The 20,787-nt window shown below is 46.3% G+C and overlaps 1 pseudogene; it reads right to left on the minus strand.

Moving 5' to 3' along the window:
- The window catches only part of LOC121581693, a 198,030-nt pseudogene that overhangs the window by 149,944 nt on the left and 27,299 nt on the right, over positions 1-20,787 (minus strand).

The following is a 20,787-nucleotide window of genomic DNA, read 5'->3' on the forward strand; positions in this document are numbered from 1 at the left end:
AGGAAATCCCCATTCCCCTGGAAGAGAAAGTATACATTTTGTTAACATCAAATAACAATCAGCAATCCACAAATATAAATGTCACACAAAACATGATGCATACTTGCCCTGTTCTATTTCACATTAATAATTGTTTGTATAAATCTAATTCCTCAAAACTACTCCATAAGAAGATTACCTAAAATGTCTCAAAAGATGAAAACCACTCAATGTTCTCTGAGTTTGCAATGATAATTTGCTAATTGATTACCCTTCAGACTTCATCCTCTGTAATTCTCATAATAATGATCAAAAGCCTAAATCTGTTTGGTAATGTAATCATCGCCACTTGTTGCATTTATGTTTTAAAATAACACCCTATTGTTTAATAACTCCAGAACATACAAACACTGTTTACTACTCCATAAGACTAATAGTAAAAACTATCTCCCATTGTTCAACATACCATAAACAGAATATCGTCTTTAGAATTCATTAACTATTTGCATACGTCACTGGTGTTACGCAAACTATAGAATAAAGGAATAACAATTCGAATTCGTCAAAGAATGTTTCCCATTTAACTATCTAGATATGTGCTTCCCATCCCCCTCTATATATATCCCGATATAGTCCAACTATCAATACTTTCTTTCACCCTCTTACTAAATCATGAATTAGCACTCTATTTAAGATCCTCACACTCAGAGTAATGATTGCCCACACAGAACTACATATAGAACGTTAGAAACTTCAAGGTACTCACATTAAAGAATACTGTCATGCTGTTTAACCAATTCTCAATCGACACAAATCAACTTCTACAAACATACTCCCAACGGAACCAAAACTCCAGGACACTGCCCTGCCTGTCCAGAAAATACAGACTTTTCCACAACTCTCTAAAACAGCATTAAAATCTCCACACCACTTCTTGATATTCTATGACTTATTTTATATATCGTAACTTCTTATCCAAATTTATATCAAATTACCATATCCATTCCTATAACTTATTATGCCCCCTTCAGATTCAAATTACTTTTTTCTCTTAGTTAATATAGCCCATGTTGTTCCATACAGTGGGGAAAAAAAGTATTTAGTCAGCCACCAATTGTGCAAGTTCTCCCACTTAAAAATATGAGAGAGGCCTGTAATTTTCATCATAGGTACACGTCAACTATGACAGACAAAATGAGAAAATAAAATCCAGAAAATCACAATGTAGGATTTTTAATGAATTTATTTGCAAATTATGGTGGAAAATAAGTATTTGGTCAATAACAAAAGTTTCTCAATACTTTGTTATATACCCTTTGTTGGCAATGACACAGGTCAAACGTTTTCTGTAAGTCTTCACAAGGTTTTCACACACTGTTGCTGGTATTTTGGCCCATTCCTCCATGCAGATCTCCTCTAGAGCAGTGATGTTTTGGGGCTGTCGCTGGGCAACACAGACTTTCAACTCCCTCCAAAGATTTTCTATGGGGTTGAGATCTGGAGACTGGCTAGGCCACTCCAGGACCTTGAAATGCTTCTTATGAAGCCACTCCTTCGTTGCCCGGGCGGTGTGTTTGGGATCATTGTCATGCTGAAAGACCCAGCCACGTTTCATCTTCAATGCCCTTGCTGATGGAAAGAGGTTAACACTCAAAATCTCACGATACATGGCCCCATTCATTCTTTCCTTTACACGGATCAGTCGTCCTGGTCCCTTTGCAGAAAAACTGCCCCAAAGCATGATGTTTCCACCCCCATGCTTCACAGTAGGTATGGTGTTCTTTGGATGCAACTCATCATTCTTTGTCCTCCAAACACGACTTAGTTGAGTTTTTTACCAAAAAAGTTATATTTTGGTTTCATCTGACCATATGACATTCTCCCAATCCTCTTCTGGATCATCCAAATGCACTCTAGCAAACTTCAGACGGGCCTGGACATGTACTGGCTTAAGCAGGGGAACACGTCTGGCACTGCAGGATTTGAGTCCCTGGCGGCGTAGTGTGTTACTGATGGTAGGCTTTGTTACTTTGGTCCCAGCTCTCTGCAGGTCATTCACTAGGTCCCCCCGTGTGGTTCTGGGATTTTTGCTCACCGTTCTTGTGATCATTTTGACGCCACGGGGTGAGATCTTGCGTGGAGTCCCAGATCGAGGGAGATTATCAGTGGTCTTGTATGTCTTCCATTTCCTAATAATTGCTCCCACAGTTGATTTCTTCAAACCAAGCTGCTTACCTATTGCAGATTCAGTCTTCCCAGCCTGGTGCAGGTCTACAATTTTGTTTCTGGTGTCCTTTGACAGCTCTTTGGTCTTGGCCATAGTGGAGTTTGGAGTGTGACTGTTTGAGGTTGTGGACAGGTGTCTTTTATACTGATAACAAGTTCAAACAGGTGCCATTAATACAGGTAACGAGTGGAGGACAGAGGAGCCTCTTAAATAAGAAGTTACAGGTCTGTGAGAGCCAGAAATCTTGCTTGTTTGTAGGTGACCAAATACTTATTTTCCACCATAATTTGCAAATAAATTCATTAAAAATCCTACAATGTGATTTTCTGGATTTTTTTTCTCAATTTGTCTGTCATAGTTGACGTGTACCTATGATGAAAATTACAGGCCTCTCTCATCTTTTTAAGTGGGAGAACTTGCACAATTGGTGGCTGACTAAATACTTTTTTTCCCCACTGTATACCTCGATGACATCTGGTGAACAAAAATGGTTGCCTCGAGTTTACTTTAAAAGGTTTCTTCCCAAGAATGCCATCATAGTTTTAGCATTTACTATAAATGAATGTTGAAACTCACTATCTTCCCAATCAATTTGTAATGGGAGATATATATATACAGTGGGGAGAACAAGTATTTGATACACTGCCAATTTTGCAGGTTTTCCTACTTACAAAGCATGTAGAGGTCTGTAATTTTTATCATAGTTACACTTCAACTGTGATAGACGGAATCTAAAACAAAAATCCAGAAAATCACATTGTATGATTTTTAAGTAATTCATTTGCATTTTATTAAATGACATAAGTATTTGATCACCTACCAACCAGTAAGAATTCCGGCTCTCACAGACCTGTTAGTTTTTTTTTAAGAAGCTCTCCTGTTCTCCACTCATTACCTGTATTAACTGCACCTGTTTGAACTTGTTACCTGTATAAAATACACCTGTCCACACACTCAATCAAACAGACTCCAACCTCTCCACAATGGCCAAGACCAGAGAGCTGTGTAAGGACATCAGGGATAAAATTGTAGACCTGCACAAGGCTGGGATGGGCTACAGGACAATAGGCAAGCAGCTTGGTGAGAAGGCAACAACTGTTGGCGCAATTATTAGAAAATGGAAGAAGTTCAAGATGACGGTCAATCACCCTCGGTCTGGGGCTCCATGCAAGATCTCACCTCGTGGGGCATCAATGATCATGAGGAAGGTGAGGGATCAGCCCAGAACTACACGGCAGGACCTGGTCAATGACCTGAAGAAAGCTGGGACCACAGTCTCAAAGAAAACCATTAGTAACACACTACGCCGTCATGGATTAAAATCCTGTAGCGCACGCAAGGTCCCCCTGCTCAAGCCAGCGCATGTCCAGGCCCGTCTGAAGTTTGCCAATGACCATCTGGATGATCCAGAGGAGGAATGGGAGAAGGTCGTGTGGTTTGATGAGACAAAAATAGAGCTTTTTGGTCTAAACCCCATCCCAACCGTGAAGCATGGAGGTGGAAACATCATTCTTTGGGGATGCTTTTCTGCAAAGGGGACAGGACGACTGCACCGTATTGAGGGGAGGATGGATGGGGCCATGTATCGGAAGATCTTGGCCAACAACCTCCTTCCCTCAGTAAGAGCATTGAAGATGGGTCGTGGCTGGGTCTTCCAGCATGACAACGACCCGAAACACACAGCCAGGGCAACTAAGGAGTGGCTCCGTAAGAAGCATCTCAAGGTCCTGGAGTGGCCTAGCCAGTCTCCAGACCTAAACACAATAGAAAATCTTTGGAGGGAGCTGAAAGTCCGTATTGCCCAGCGACAGCCCCGAAACCTGAAGGATCTGGAGAAGGTCTGTATGGAGGAGTGGGCCAAAATCCCTGCTGCAGTGTGTGCAAACCTGGTCAAGACCTACAGGAAACGTATGATCTCTGTAATTGCAAACAAAGGTTTCTGTACCAAATATTAAGTTCTGCTTTGCTGATGTATCAAATACGTATGTCATGCAATAAAATGCAAATGAATTACTTAAAAATCATACAATGTGATTTTCTGGATTTTTGTTTTAGATTCCGTCTCTCACAGTTGAAGTGTACCTATGATAAAAATGACAGACCTCCACATGCTTTGTAAGTAGGAAAACCTGCAAAATCGGCAGTGTATCAAATACTTGTTCTCCCCACTGTATATATAGGATCAATTTGGGTAGTTCCTCTAATTCTGCCAGACTTGACCTTCTGATTATGTAAAGGATACCTTCAATCCTGTTGAATGGATCCCCCTTCTTCTCCTCTCTAGGGTTATTCTGGGAATTAGGGTGCCGTTGGGCAGGAGTCCAATTTCCTCAGTTATACCTCGCCCACCTTAGCCATTTGATCGCTGATTCATTGAATGAGGGAATTATTTCATAAAGACATAAAAAGTATTTGGTTGTAATTGTAATGTTGCAGGACGGCCAACCATCCTTCAGGAGAGTCCAGGAGAGCTACTGGGGGTGCAGGCTGTTGCTCCAGCCCTGCTCTAACACATTGTAAAAAAATCCCTCGATAAGCAGACTCTGGTGAGTTTGAGCAGGGTTGGATCAAAAGCCTGCACACCCCGTAGCTCTCCAGATGGAGGGTTGACGGACCACATGTGTTTTATACAGTAGCCTATCAGTGCAGTATTTTACTTTGTGGGGGGTTAAGTGCATTGCTCAAGGCCACAACGGCAGGATATATAATGCATGGGATCAAAGACCAGCAGCCTTCCATTTTCAATACCAGTGATATTTTGTGAAGTGGTTCCTTGGATCATACAAGACAATTTTCAGTCACCTTTTTTGCCCATGGTGTTACAGACCATTCTTTATTTTCGGATAAGTGGCTTGAGCTTTTGGACAAGTAAAAAAAAAAAATCGGTCCTACTTGTCCGAATGACAAGTGACTAAAAAAGTCAAGCCCTGAACTGGATCATGGACTTCCTGATGGGCCATCTCCAGGAGGTGAGGGTAGTCAAAAACACATCTGCCACGCTGACCCTCAACACGGGAGCCCCTCAGGGGTACGTGGTTAGTCCCCTCCTGTACTCCCTGTTCACCCACAACTGTGTGGTCGTGCATCATTAAGTTGATGAGACGATGATGAGACAGCCTATAGGGAGGAGGTCAGAGACCTGGCAGTGTGGTGCCAAGACCACAACCTCTCTCTCAACGTCAGCAAGACAAAGGAGCTGATCGTGGACTACAGGAAACGGAGGGCTCATAGAACGGGACCGCTGAGTGCTGAAGAGAGTAGCGTGTAAAAATCGCCTGTCCACGGTTGCAACACTCACTGCCCTGGAAATTAGTAATACCAAGTGAGCCCATCTACCTCAATCCTCCAATATATTTCTGTTTCTTGAACACAGCGATGTCATAGCCCAGTCTGGCCAGGTAGGAGGCACAGTTGACGCTCACTACCGGGCCGCAGCCAATCATAGTGATCTTGACATGAAAGCTCTCCGACATCTGATCCGGAGGCGGCAGGTCAGGATTCCGAACCTGAGGAATCGCCGTCTTGCTGAAAACCTGGAATGAAAAACAACAGAACGTCTTAAAGCGAAAATGGTGAAGGAGAAGAAGAAAAAATAAATGTACAGTATCTGTTTTTCAGGCCAGGGAGAAGTTAATATGGACTTGACATTTATGGTTGTCACATTGGACAAAGGTCAGAGCCCTGAGTGGGCTTGGGTTTTAGTGTGAGGGGCATTCCAAAAGAGGAATAGCACATTAATATGTGACATTTGACATGAGAGGAATTGACCAGCTGAAATTGAACAAAATGATTACAGGCTATCTTTAAACCCACTGGTACTTATTGAGATGGAGGACTGATGCTCTTGGTAGTGGATCTGTGTTGAGCCATGCTACCAAGCCTGCAGTTATTGCAGTTAAAATAGTTTACAGTATCTTAACTGTATTTACCAGGGAACCTCTGACACAATATGGTATTTTTATTTATTTATGTGGATGCTATGATAATGGAGCATAAATTATGCAAAGCTACAGAATGTGAGCTGAATAGCCTGGATATCGGACAAGCAATGTCAGCTCAACTACATACACTACATGACCAAAATTATGTGGACACCTGCTCGTCGAACATCTAATTCCAAAATCATGGACATTAATATGGAGTTGGTCCCCCCTTTGCTGCTATAACAGCCTCCACTCTTCTGGGAAGGCTTTCCACTACATGTTGGAAAATTGCTGCGGGGACTTGCTTCCATTCAGTCACAAGAGCATTAGTCAGGTCGGGCACTGATGTTGGGTGATTAGCCCTGGCTCGCAGTCGGCATTCCAATTCATCCCAAAGGTGTTAAATGGGGTTGAGGTCAGGGCTCTGTGCAGGCCAGTCAAGTTCTTCCACACTTCATAGCTGAGCCGTTGTTGCTCCTAGACGTTTCCACTTCACAATAACAGCACTTACAGTTGACCGGGGAAGCAGGGCAGACATTTTACGAACTGACTTTTGGAAAGGTGGTATCCTATGACGGTGCCACGTTGAAAGTCACTGAGCTCTTCAGTAAGGCCATTCTACTTCTAATGTTTGTTGATGGAGATTGCATGGCTGTGTGCTCGATTTTATACACCTGTCAGCAACGGGTGTGGCTGAAATAGCCGAATCCACTAATTTGAAGGGGTGTCCACATACTTTTGTATATTTAGTGTATTTTCAGAATGTTTGGTATTTATTTGACTATTTATCCTGTACCTATAGGGACCGCTGTGTACTGTAGGCATCCCACTCACTCACCCAGGTACACAGTTTACCTGGGCAGGCTGGGAAGCCCTGTGTTTCCAACTGACTTAAATCGAGGCAATGCCCTTTCCTCCTGTATTGGAGGACTAACCTGAGGAGTGAGTGTGTGTGTTTATGTGTGTGTATGTGTGTGTGTTTATGTGTGTGTGTGTGTGTGTGTGAGAGAGAGCAAGAGGGAAAGAGAGAGAGGGAGGGAGAGAGGGAGCGAGAGTGAGAGTGTGTTTGTGTGTAGGTCTGTGTGTGCGTGCGTGTGTGTGTGTGTGTGTGAATGCATGTGTTTCTGCGTATATGAGTGCATGTGCGTGTGTTTGTGGAGGCAGGATAGTAATGGCCCTCTCAGAAGGGGTTATCTAATCATCAGTTTGATAAACATCCGTGACCTTTAGCATTTAGGGAGAGAGGAGCTGTCACTCTGATGGAGACGCGCTTTACCACCCTGAGAAGGAAGGAGTGGGACTGGGGAGGGGAGGATAGAGGAGAGACAGAGGGGAGAGGAGGAGGGAGTAGAGGACATGAGAGAGAGAAGGGAGGAGGGGGGGAGAAGAAGAGAGAGAAGGGGGGAGAGAGAAGAGACGGAGGAGGGTGGACAGGGAAGAGAGAAGGGGGGAGAGGGAAGAGGAGGGAGGGAGACAGGGAAGAGAGAAGGGGGGAGAGGGAAGAGGAGGGAGGGGGACAGGGAAGAGACGGAGGAGGGTGGACAGGGAAGAGAGAAAGGAAGCAGATGGGGGAGAGAGTGACTGAATGCTTTTGTTCCGAGTACAACAGTACAGGACAGGGAGCTGTGGTGGTTATATCAGGACCTTCGGTAAAATTTTTACCAGGTGAGTTGACTGAGAATACATTGTCATTTACAGCAACAACCTGGCGGCCCTTCACAAATTGTAATGTAATAGTGTAGCTGAAAGTTCTTAGCCTGGGTACCAGTCTGTTTGTGCCAACAGTCCACTCCTTGTCATGCCAAACATTTGACATATGACACGGAGTGGAATGTTAGTACAAAACACGTCTGGGCTAGAACAAAAATGTGCAAATGTGTTTTCTTTCTAGTTTTTTTGCAGTTCAATACTGAGGTCAAAAGTGTGCATCTCTTTTACCAAAATACAGTACATTACCTCAACAGCAAACTGCTGCAGGCCCCCAATGTTGATGGGTCAGTGGTCTAAGGCACTGCATCGCAGTGCTAACTGTGCCACTAGAGATCCTGGTTCGAATCCAGGCTCTGTCGCAGCCGGCCGCGACCGGGAGGCTCATGGGCGGCGCACAATTGGCCCAGCGTCGTCCAGGGTAGGGGAGGGAATGGCCGGCAGGGATGTAGCTCAGTTGATAGAGCAGGGTTGTGGGTTCGATTCCCACGGGGGGCCAGTATAAAAATAAAATAAAATGTATTCACTAAACTGTAAGTCGCTCTGGATAAGAGCGTCTGCTAAATGACTAAAATGTAAATGTAAAAATGGGTCCTTCCTCGGAGGCGAAGAGGTTGCAGCCCCCCACACAGAGCTCCGACGTGGGGCACACCATCCCATACGTCAGCCCCACGAGGTTGTCCGACAGGATGACCTTGGCCGCTCCATAGTAGTTCTGACGCATACAAACACACACACATTTTGATATTGCAGCAACATAGTGAGGTGGAGGAAGGGTAACGGTTCAATTGTTCAACTAATTATACATACAGTTCAGAATGAATGTTCAAATCAACATTCATGCATTTTATTTGAGTTTGACGGTATACAATGGCTAAAAATATAGATTTGTAGGTGTTTTGACACAGATTGGAAATCAGAGACAGGCACGTAGGAGAGAAACAGTGGGAAGGGTTGACACAGGGATTGAACCCCGGTCTCCGGTGGGGAGTCGCATATGTGACTATGCCGGGGAGTGTTACCACTACACAAGGTCTCTGCACGCTGGTATACAATGTCACTGTATTCCTATTACTTTATGTACATTATCTTCAAGACCCAGCGAGAAATAGGTTTCTTGCCTTGTTTGAGATGCTGGGGATGAAGGACTTGATGTCCAGGTTGGTGGGACAGCTCTTCTGGCATGGTGTATCAGCACATTTCAGACACCTGTGGGGATGAATACATGATTACATTCACAATATACCAATCAACTGATATTAAGTAAGTAAGGCTGTGAAGAGTCACCCATCCATCCGGCAGTCCTGATTGGACGAGTGAGGTATGGCGTGTCACTGTCTATGCTTACTTAATGATTTGGCCCTTTGTCTCCGTGGAGACAGCGGGGTCCGAAAACAAATGGCTAACTGATGATTGCTACGTCCTCGCCACCACGTATCTCTGCACCAACCGAGAGAGACGCAGAGGGAAGACTAATACTTGTTATAAATACTGATGACTCCGTAATGGTGGTGGAGACGCCATATTGGTAGACAACAACATGTCGCTGCTAAATTATACATGGGCTAATTTGGCTGGGCCGGATTAAATATTCATGAAGTAACAAAATGGATGCAGTGCTGCGAGACCTGTCTACAAACGACAAGACCTCAGAGAGATTGAAAGAGAGAAAGAGAGCAGGGGGCGGGATTGAGCTGCCTGTGTGAAGCTTGTTTTGTGTTTTCCTTTTGAACTAGTCAAAGTAAACAGACTTAACAAATGAACAGGTGTTGGTAAGGTAAATTAGGTGTTTTTTGTTTGTTTAATTAATTTACATTTCTCTTTTCTTTTACCTCATCCAATGAAGATATATCACTTTCAAAGTTAACACGGGAAAACTGGCAGATGAGAGATCCTCTCTATCCCTTTATTTCTCTCTATCCCTTTCCCTCTCTCGCCTCTCTCTTTCACCCTCTCTCCCTCTCTCGTTCTATCACTTCAGCTTTTCTGACCAGCAGCCAGTAAGCTCTCCAACATGTCAAGTGAAAATAACGCACAGGCAATCCTATTTGATCAGGAGTCGTAAATGTCCCGCGGCAATGTGTGCCAGGATCTTGAGTACCACTAACAAAGGGTCTCTCTCTGAGCAGCTCTGAGCACACCTGTGTTTTTTCAGGCATAGCACATAATAAAAGGCATAGCACAGACTTCCAAATGCATCCTTAATCACATTAAATAGGATATTGAAAACGTGTACCCACAAAGTATGTAGTTCGATGGTTTCTCTAGAATCAGACTTTTGTAGTAAACCTGTTGTGAGTGCTCAATTAGCACGTAGAAGTGGGACTGGAATTCACAATTATGACTTTGTGATCACGGCTTGGTTCAAAGTCTATACATTTACACAGACGTGACAACTCCCTCAATGTAAACTCCTTATGTTGAACTTCAAATGAAATCCTCCCAGCTCAGAAAAACACCAAGTTGTTCCCTTTCTGAACTATAATTGCTTAGTCTCATTGGGATATGAACAGCACACATGACTATTACCAACACAAACAGCCCTGAGCAGAAACATAAACAAATGCTATCCCAAACTAGCCAGGGAGAAACAAAGACGAAGACAGTGTCATAAAAATGACAGAGAAGTGTTCACCCTGAAGGCGGCACTAAATCTCAGCACACCACGGTAATATCACTCATCTCAGCACACCATGGTAATATCACTCGACTACAGCCTCCATCACAGAGTGGTAGCTATAGGTAAGCCCCCCGAGCTACACACACACACACACACACACACACACACACACACACACTATAGGTAAGCCCCCTAGCTTCTCCCTGTGTCTGTCTCAGGACGTCTGATTGATGTCTTCTCACAATCGCCTCCAGTCTCCTGCATTATTAACCAATCAACCAGGGAATCTCCTCAAACATCACCACACCAGGGTACCAGCCTTTATCTAACCAATCACAGACAACAGCCTTAGTCAGAGTCATAAGCGTTGTCCTGGATCTGGGTAAAACAGAGCTAGGCATAACATGATACTGAACGTAATCCTACAGAATATTCACCTGATATTGGTCTAATATTCTAGAAATTGTCAATAACTGAGGGACATTACCAGAGGACATTTGTATATAATAATCCTATATTACACACTGAACAAAAATATAAACGCAACATGCAACAATTTCAAAGATTTTGCTGAGTTACAGTTCATATAAGGAATTCAGTCAATTGAAATACATTTATTAGGCCCTAATCTATGGATTTCACATGACACAGATATCTTTAAAAGAAGGTAGGGGACGTGGATCAGAAAACCAGTCAATATCTGGTGTGACCACCATTTGCCTCATGCAACGTGACACATCTTGTCACGTTCGTTGACAGATGGGTCAGACCAAGGCGCAGCGTGATATCCATACATGTTTATTTAAACTTAATAAACACAACGACAAAACAATAAACAAAACGAAACGTGAAGTCCAAGGTACACAAACAACATACCTTTCACGGAACAAGATCCCACAACCCACTAGTGCCAATAGGCTGCCTAAGTGTGTCCCCAATCAGAGACAACGAGCGACAGCTGCCTCTGATTGGGAACCACACCGGCCAACATAGATCTAGACCTACTAGATCGAAAACATAGAACTACACAACATAGAAAATCACACCCTGACTCAACAAATAAGAGTCCCCAGAGTCAGGGCGTGACAGTACCCCCCCCAAAGGTGCGGACTCCGACCGCACAACCTTTACTTAACAGGGTAGGGGCCGGGTGGGCATTCCGCCTCGGCTCAGGGCGTGACGACCTCTCACTCTTCGCCTCCCTGTTGCGTCCCTGGTCTGGTCTAGACCTCGGCGCGTTGCTTCCCCTCTCCTTCCTCCCACTATACTCCAAGCCCTGTCTGGACCCTGGTGTGGGAGACCCTGAACCTGGAGAAGGGCTGACGTCTGGGTCTGGACTGGAGCCGCTGACCGAAGCTGGACCGGGCACCGGTGGAGCGGACTGCTCAGGCTCCGGACTGAAGCCACTGACCGGAGCTGGACTTCGCACCGGTGGAGCGGACTGCTCTGGCTCCGGAGTCGAGCCGCTGACCGGATCTGGACTGGACCCCGGTGGAGCGGACTGCTCTGGCTCCGGAGTGGAGCAGCTGACCGGAGCTGGATCAGGCACCGGTGGAGCGGACTTCTCTGGCTCCGGAGTGGAGCCGCTGACCGGAGATGGATCAGGCACCGGTGGAGCGGACTGCTCTGGCTCCGGAGTGGAGCCGCTGACTGGAGCTGGAATAGACCCCGGTGGAGTGGACTGCTCTGGCTCCGGAGTGGAGCAGCTGACCGGAGCTGGATCAGGCACTGGTGGAGCGGACTGCTCTGGCTCCGGACTGGAGCTGCTGACTGGTGCCGGACCAGGCACCGGTGGAACGGGTATGGGCCGTGCCGGACTGGACACACTCACCACTGGTCTGGTGCGAGGAGCAGGCACGGGCCGAACCGGACTAGGAACATGCAACACTGCCTTAGTGCGAGGAACAGGCCGGACTGGCGACACGCACCACTGGCTTGGTGCGAGAAGCAGGAACACGCCGGGCCGGGCTGGCGACGTGCACCACTGGCTTGGTGCGAGGAGCAGGATAAGGCCGGGCCGGGCCGGCGACACGCACCACTGGCTTGGTGCGAGGAGCAGGAACAGGCCGGGCCGGGCTGGCGACGCGCACCACTGGCTTGGTGCGAGGAGCAGGAACAGGCCGGGCCGGGCTGGCGACGCGCACCACTGGCTTGGTGAGAGGGACAGGAACAGGCCGGGCCGGACTGGCGACGCGCACCACTGTCTTGGTGCGAGAGGCAGGAACAGGCCGGGCCGGGCTGGCGACGCGCACCACTGGCTTGGTGAGAGGAGCAGGAACACGCCGGGCCGGGCTGGCGACGTGCACCACTGGCTTGGTGCGAGGAGCAGGATAAGGCCGGGCCGGGCCGGCGACACGCACCACTGGCTTGGTGCGAGGAGCAGGAACAGGCCGGGCCGGGCTGGCGACGCGCACCACTGGCTTGGTGCGAGGAGCAGGAACAGGCCGGGCCGGGCTGGCGACGCGCACCACTGGCTTGGTGAGAGGGACAGGAACAGGCCGGGCCGGACTGGCGACGCGCACCACTGTCTTGGTGCGAGAGGCAGGAACAGGCCGGGCCGGGCTGGCGACGCGCACCACTGGCTTGGTGAGAGGAGCAGGAACGGGCCGGGCCGGCTGGCGACGCGCACCACTGGCTTGGTGCGAGGATCAGGAACGGGCCGGACCGGACTGCGAAGGCGGACTGGAGGTCTGGAGCGGAGAGCTGGCACAACCTGTCCTGGCTGGCTACCCACTTTGGTACTACACGTGCGGGGCGCTGGCACAGGACGCACTGGGCTGTGCACGCGTACTGGCAATACAGCTCGTAGAACTGGCGCAGGATATGCGGGACCGAGGAGGCGTACTGGAGACCAGGAGCGTTGAGCCGGCACACCCCGTCCTGGCTGGATGCCCATCTTCGCACGGCACGTGCGTGGTGCAAGCACAGGACCTACAGGACTGTGCCGGCGCACTGGCGACACAGTACGTAGCTCCGCATAACACGGAGCTTGCCCAGTCATACGCCTTCTCGCGTGAGTACGGAGAATTGGCTCTGCTCTAACCCTAGGCTCCGCCAACCAGCCCGTGCTTCCTCCATGACCGGCCTCCTCCGTGTTGCCGTTGCTCCTCTCCTACCTGGGCATCTACCTTAGCCCATGGTCCTTTCCCCGCAAATATCTCTTCCCATGACCACAACTTGCCCACCTGTGACATGGCCCTTCGCTCCGCCTGGGCACGCTGCTTGGTCCTCGTTTGGTGGGATCTTCTGTCACGTTCGTTCACAGACGGGACGGACCAAGGCGCAGCATGATATGCAAACATGTTTATTTACACAAATAAACACACAAAACAATAAACTAACGACACGTGAAGTCCTAAGGTAACACAACAAACCTTATACAGAACAAGATCCCACAACCCACTAGTGCCAATAGGCTGCCTAAGTATTGTCCCCAATCAGAGACAACGAGCGACAGCTGCCTCTGATTGGGAACCACACCGGCCAACATAGATCTAGACATACTAGACTTATAACATAGACCTACACCACATAGAAAATACACACCCTGACTCAACAAATAAGAGTCCCCAGAGTCAGGGCGTGACACATCTCCTTCACATAGAGTTGATCAGGCTGTTGATTGTGGCCTGTGGAATGTTGTCCCACTCCTCTTCAATGGCTGTGCAAAGTTGCTGTATATTGGCGGGAACTGGAACACGCTGTCATCCACGTCGATCCAGAGCATCCCAAACATGCTCAATGGGTGACATGTCTGGTGAGTATGCAGGCCATGGAAGAACTGGGACATTTTCAGCTTCCAGGAATGATGTACAGATCCTTGCACTGTGGGGCTGTGCATTATCATGCTGAAACATGAGGTGATGGCGGCGGATGAATGGCACAACAATGGGCCTCAGGATCTCGTCACGGTATCTCTGTGCATTCAATAAAATGTTGTGTGTATTGTCCATAGCTTATGACTGCCCATACCATAACCCACCATGGGGCGCTGTGTTCACAACTTTGACATCAGCAAACCACTCGCCCACACAACGCCATACACGCTATCTGCCATCTGCCCGGTACAGTTGAAACTGGGATTAATCCATGAAGAGCACATTTCTCAAGCGTGCCAGTGTCAATCGAAGGTGAGCACTTGCCCACTGAAGTCGGTTAAGATGCCGAACTGCAGTCAGATAAAGACTCTGGTGAGGATGACGAGCACGCAGATGAGCTTCCCTGAGACGGTTTCTGACAGTTTGTGCAGAAATTATTTGGTTGTGCAAACCCACAGTTTCATCAGCTGTCCGGGTGGCTGGTCTCAGACGATCCCGCAGGTGAAGAAGCCGGATGTAGAGGTCCTGGGCTGGTGTAGTTACACGTGGTCTGCGGTTGTGAGGCCGATTGGACGTACTGCCAAATCCTCTAAAACAACATTGGAGGTGGCTTATGGTAGAGAAATGAACATTCAAATCTCTGGCAACAGCTCTGGTGGACATTCCTGCAGTCAGCATGCCAATTGCACGCTCCCTCAAAACTTGAGACATCTGTGGCATTGTGTTGTGTGACAAAACTGCATATTATAGGGTGGCCTTTTATTGTCTCCAGCACGAGGTGCACCTGTGTAACGATCATGCTGTTTAATCAGCTTCTTGATATCCCACCCCTGTCAGGTGGATGGATTATCTTGGCAAAGGAGAAATGCTCACTAACAGGGATGTAAACAAATGTGTGCACAACATTTTAGAGAAATACGCTTTTTGTGCGTATGGAACATTTCTGGGTTCTTTTATTTCAGCTCATGAAACATGGGACCAACACTTTAAATGTTGCATTTATGTTTTTTGTTCAGTTGTATAAAAACGAATTAGCTATTCATGAAAACCTAACCTATGACAGGTGAATCGGTGGTAGGAGTCAGTGCAGAGACTCCTAACTCTTGACACTCTTTGCTACTTTCACACACCTACTGTAACTCTCCAACTTCCAGCGCTATCACCATATATTACCCTCTACCTACCCTATGCATAAAACATTTAAATGCTTATCTTTCTTCTTTCCTGTGAACACAACAAACAAACAATTCTAGACGTATCTTCTCCTTGTTCTCTTTAATTCAGCAACCTGTTCTATTATTTATGGTGGCTTTGTTTTCAGGTCTTAAATGTGTGCTAAATGAGCCACAGAGGGAGGACAACTGGCTCCTGGCCACACCATTACACATTCATCTCAGGCTCCCACATTAGACTCCAACACCTTGTTAACTTCCCATTGTGGCTTCATCTCCATCTGTCAGTTTAAGCTAGAGATATCCGTCAGATTAAGCCAGAGATCAAAATCTGTCAGTTTAAGCTAGAGATATCTGTTTCCTTGCATGGGCTGCGTCTCAATCCCCCGCATCCGCCTATGTAGCCCTTCCGCATCTGCGTTGGAAAGTAGCAGAGCAACAGCGCTGTTTGTCAGACCAGGAGACATCCCGGAAATCGACGGTTTGGCCTAAAAACAAATATGGCCACTATATAGAGAGGGGAGACTCTCACGAACACGATGGTGTTCTCCGTTTTGCTCTTGTCTTGACTCATCTAAAGGTAACCCATACAAATTAATGGAAGTATGGAGAGGTTAAATATGTGTACAAAAATATAATTTAAAAAAATACATTATAATTTATATATGTATATACAGTGGGGAAAAAAAGTATTTAGTCAGCCACCAATTGTGCAAGTTCTCCCACTTAAAAAGATGAGAGAGGCCTGTAATTTTCATCATAGGTACACGTCAACTATGACAGACAAAATGAGGAAAAAAAATCCAGAAAAGTCACATTGTAGGATTTTTAATGAATTTATTTGCAAATTATGGTGGAAAATAAGTATTTGGTCAATAACAAAAGTTTCTCAATACTTTGTTATATACCCTTTGTTGGCAATGACACAGGTCAAACGTTTTCTGTAAGTCTTCACAAGGTTTTCACACACTGTTGCTGGTATTTTGGCCCATTCCTCCTGGCTAGGCCACTACAGGACCTTGAAATGCTTTTTACGAAGCCACTCCTTCGTTGCCGTGTGTTTGGGATCATTGTCATGCTGAAAGACCCAGCCACGTTTAATCTTCAATGCCCTTGCTGATGGAAGGAGGTTTTCACTCAAAATCTCACGATACATGGCCCCATTCATTCTTTCCTTTACACGGATCAGTCGTCCTGGTCCCTTTGCAGAAAAACAGCGCCAAAGCATGATGTTTCCACCCCCATGCTTCACAGTAGGTATGGTGTTCTTTGGATGCAACTCAGCATTCTTTGTCCTCCAAACACGACGAGTTGAGTTTTTACCAAAAAGTTCAATTTTGGTTTCATCTGACCATATGACATTCTCCCAATCCTCTTCTGGATCATCCAAATGCACTCTAGCAAACTTCAGATGGGCCTGGACATGTACTGGCTTAAGCAGGGGGACACGTCTGGCACTGCAGGATTTGAGTCCCTGGCGGCGTAGTGTGTTACTGATGGTAGGCTTTGTTACTTTGGTCCCAGCTCTCTGCAGGTCATTCACTAGGTCCCCCCGTGTGGTTCTGGGATTTTTGCTCACCGTCTTGTGATCATTTTGACCCCACAGGGTGAGATTTTGCGTGGAGCCCCAGATTGAGGGAGATTATCAGTGGTCTTGTATGTCTTCCATTTCCTAATAATTGCTCCCACAGTTGATTTCTTCAAACCAAGCTGCTTACCTATTGCAGATTCAGTCTTCCCAGCCTGGTGCAGGTCTACAATTTTGTTTCTGGTGTCCTTTGACAGCTCTTTGGTCTTGGCCATAGTGCAGTTTGGAGTGTGACTGTTTGAGGTTGTGGACAGGTGTCTTTCATACTGATAACAAGTTCAAACAGGTGCCATTAATACAGGTAACGAGTGGAGGACAGAGGAGCCTCTTAAATAAGAAGTTACAGGTCTGTGAGAGCCAGAAATCTTGCTCGTTTGTAGGTGACCAAATACTTATTTTCCACCATAATTTGCAAATAAATTCATAAAGAATCCTACAATGTGATTTTCTGGAAAAAAAATCTCAATTTGTCTGTCATAGTTGACGTGTACCTATGATGAAAATTACAGGCCTCTCTCATCTTTTTAAGTAGGAGAACTTGCACAATTGGTGGCTGACTAAATACTTTTTTTCCCCACTGTACAGTTGAAGTCGGAAGTTTACATACACCTTAGCCAAATACATTTAAACTCAGTTTTTCACAATTCCTGACATTTAATCCTGGTACAAATTCCCTGTCTTATGTCAGTTAGGATCACTACTTTATTTTAAGAATGTGAAATGTCAGAATAATAGTAGAGAGAATGATTTATTTCAGCTTTTATTTATTTCATCACATTCCCAGTGGGTCAGAAGTTGACATACACTCAATTAGTATTTGGTAGCATTGCCTGTAAATTGTTTAACTTGGGTCAAACGTTTCGGGTAGCCTTCCACAAGCTTCCCACAATAAGTTGGGTGAATTTTGGCCCATTCCTCCTGACAGAGCTGGTGTAACTGAGTCAGGTTTGTAGGCCTCCTTGCTCGCACATGCTTTTTCAGTTCTGCCCACAAATGTTCTATAGGATTGAGGTCAGGGCTTTGTGATGGCCACTCCAATACCTTGACTTTGTTGTCCTTAAGCCATTTTGCCACAACTTTGGAAGTATGCTTAGGGTGATTGTCCATTTCGAAGACCCATTTGAACTTCCTGACTGATGTCTTGGGATGTTGCTTCAATATATCCACATAAGGTCCTTTGCTGTTGTTCACCAAAGTACGTTCATCTCTAGGAGACAGAACGCGTCTCCTTCCTGAGCGGTATGACGGCTGCTTGGTTCCATGGTGTTTATACTTGCGTACTATTGTTTGTACAGATGAACGTGGTACCTTCAGGAATTTGGAAAATGCTTCCAAGGACGAACCAGACTTGTGGAGGTCTACTTCTTTTGATTTTCTCATGATGTCAAGCAAAGAGGCACTGAGTTTGAAGGTAGGCCTTGAAATACATCCACAGGTACACCTCCAATTGACTCAAATGATGTCAATTAGCCTATCAGAAGCTTCTAAAGCCATGAAATCATTTTCTGGAATTTTCCAAGGCACAGTCAACTTAGTGTATGTAAACTTCTGACCCACTGGAATTGTGATACAGTGAGTTATAATTGAAATAATCTGTCTGTAAACAACTGTTGGAAATATTACTTGTGTCATGCACAAAGTAGATGTCCTAACCGACTTGTCAAAACTATAGTTTGTTAATAAGAAATGTGTGGAGTGGTTGAAAAACAAGTCTTATTGACTCCAACCTAAGTGTATGTATACTTCCGACTTCAACGGTGTATATATATATATACACATATATACACATATACATATACATACAAAAGTATATGGACACCCCTTCAAATGAGTGGATTTGGCTATTTCAGCACACAGCACACAGCCATCCAATCTCTGTAGACAAACATTGACAGTAGAATGGCCTTACTGAAGAGCTAAGTAACTTTCAAAGTGGCACCGTCATAGGATGCCACCTTTCCAACAAGTCAGTTGGTAGGACTGGTGGAGTTATGTCGCACATGCAGCTAACAAATCATATGGAAATGTCTGCTCTACCCAAAATTACAACCAAATAATTGCAGCCTTACCGCAGAAATGGAAGAGGAAAGTGGAAGGGGGAGAAAGTAAGGAACTTGTCTGTCGGCCTTCCATTAAAGAACATAATTGGTTAAGGATAACTGTGATAAATAAAAAAGTATATCAGTTTCATTTAAGGACCAAAGGATTGACAGCCGTCCCATATACATCGCTAATAGACCAGACACTAACTAGAGGCAAGAGACAGAACTAGTCTGTTTGGTAACATCGCTAATAGACCAGACACTAACTAGAGGCAAGAGACAGAACTAGTCTGTTTGGTAACATCGCTAACAGACCAGACACTAACTAGAGGTAAGAGACAGAACTAGTCTGTTTGGTAACATCGCTAACAGACCAGACAAACCTGTGTGGACAGGCCATACAAACGCTTCACACGGCGTGGCTGCTGCCAATCTAATCTGGTGGTCCCTGCGCGCACGACCCACGTAGCCTCTGGAACTGCCGTTCTGCGGCCAACAAGGCAGAGTTCATCTCAGCCTATGCCACCCTCCAGTCCCTCGACTTCTTGGCGCTGACGAAAACATGGATTACCACAGAAAACACTGCTACTCCTACTGTTCTTTCCTCGTCTGATCATGTGTTCTCGCATACCCGAGAGCATCTGGTCAGTGCAGCGGTGGCACAGGAATCCTCATCTCTCCCAAGTGGACATTCTCTCTATTCCCCCTGACCCATCTGTCTATCTCCTTATTTGAATTCCATGCTGTCACAGTCACTAGCCCATTCAAGCTTAACATCCTTGTCATTTATCGCCCTCCAGGTTCCCTTGGAGAGTACATCAATGAGCTTGACGCCTTGATAAGTTCCTTTCCTGAGGATGGCTCACCCCTCACAGTTCTGGGTGACTTTAACCTCCCTACTTCTGCCTTTGACTAATTTCTCTCTGCCTCCTTCTTTCCACTGCTTTCCTCTTTTGACCTCACCCTCACACCGTCCCCCCCTACTCACAAGGCAGGCAATACGCTTGACCTCATCTTTACTAGATGCTGTTCTTCTACTAATCTCACTGCAACTCCCCTCCAAGTCTCCGACCACTACTTCGTATCCTTTTCTCTTTCGCTCTCCTCCAACACTACTCACTCTGCCCCTACTCAGATGGTAATGTGCCGTCGCAACCTTCGCTCTCTCTCTCCCGCTACTCTCTCCTCTTCCATCCTATCATCTCTTCCCTCTGCTAAATCCTTCTCCCTACAATCTCCTGATTCTGCCTCCTCAACCCTCCTCTCCTCCCTCTCTGAATCTTTTGACTCTCTATATCCCCTATACTCCTGGCCTGCTCGGTCCTCCCCTCCTGCTCCGTGGCTTGACGATTCATTGCGAGCTTACAGAACAGGGCTCCGGGCAGCCGAGCGGAAATGGAGGAAAACTAGACTCCCTATGGACCTGTCATCTTTCCACTCCCTCCTCTCTACATTCTCTTCCTCCGTTTCTGCTGCTAAAGCCACTTTCTACCACTCTAAATTTCAAGCCTCTGCCTCTAACCCTAGGAAGCTCTTTGCCACCTTCTCCTCCCTGCTGAATCCTCCTCCTCCTCCTCCCCCTCCCTCCTCCATCTCTGTGGATGACTTCGTCAACCATTTTGAAAAGAAGGTTGACGACATCCGATCCTCATTTATTAAGTCAAATGACACCGCTGGTCCTGCTCACACTGCCCTACCCTATGCTTTGACT

The sequence above is a fragment of the Coregonus clupeaformis genome, chromosome 14, assembly GCF_020615455.1.
Source record: "Coregonus clupeaformis isolate EN_2021a chromosome 14, ASM2061545v1, whole genome shotgun sequence".
NCBI lineage: Eukaryota > Metazoa > Chordata > Actinopteri > Salmoniformes > Salmonidae > Coregonus > Coregonus clupeaformis.